Consider the following 1,005-nt stretch of genomic DNA (forward strand, 5'->3'; position numbering starts at 1 on the left):
ACATATTGTAGTGAAACTGCAGAAGATCAAGGATTAAAATAGAAGACTTAAAACTAACAGAAAAAGAGACAAATATTAATAGGTTACTAACAAGGAAATGATATTCAGACTGGCAGCACCCCGTTTATCAACAACAACACATGTCAGAAGATATTGCAATTTCATCTTAGAGGCCCATGGTGACCCAGGTAGAGCTGAGGAAAAACATCTGTCAATTTAGAATCTTTCACCTAAAGGGTCAGGGGGAATAGATATTTTCAGATTTACAAAAAATAAAAGGGGGTTTTCAACCCCCAGATCCTCTCTAAAATACCTACTAAAAGATGTAACTGAGTGAAGGAAAATATTCTCAGGAGGAAGCTAGTGGAATACAATGAGAAATAGTAAGATTATAAATCAATAAAACAAACTGGTATGTCTAAATAATTATTGATTATAAATAATGACTAAAATATGTAAATATTTGTAAATTTAAGTATTAGAAAACAAAAGCACAAAAGCATGGAAAGGGAAAGTTTGGAATGCAGTAAAAAATAAAAAAACAAATATATACATACACATATATACTAACATTCTTGTCTTGCTCAGAGGAGGAGAGAGATAAATCAACATTAGATTTTGAAGGAGAAAGTATAAGGGTTAGGATAGCTGTTGGCTCCTGCCCTCTAGTATTTCTGTACTCATGGTTTGTTTCTTACTTGAGTTTTGCCTCATTGCTTTTTAAACATGTTAAAAATGTGAGTTATGTTAAGAATTCAAGAATAATAATTGAAATTGTAGACATAAATGAACAGAGGAGGTGGGAGAAATGAAAAAGAAAAATTTTCTTAATCCAACAGAAGTGGAAAAGCAGTAGGGAGAGGGGTAGGTAAAAAGCACGGTGATCCGAAAACTCCAAAAGATGTTAGAAATATGTCCAACTATGTTAAAAATCATGATAAATATAAGTGGACTAAATTCATGTATAAAAGACAGCCTTTCGATTTGAATTTTTTAAATGAGCTA

Source organism: Pteropus vampyrus, unplaced genomic scaffold (genome assembly GCF_000151845.1).
Source record: "Pteropus vampyrus isolate Shadow unplaced genomic scaffold, Pvam_2.0 Scaffold486, whole genome shotgun sequence".
Classification (NCBI taxonomy): Eukaryota; Metazoa; Chordata; class Mammalia; order Chiroptera; family Pteropodidae; genus Pteropus; species Pteropus vampyrus.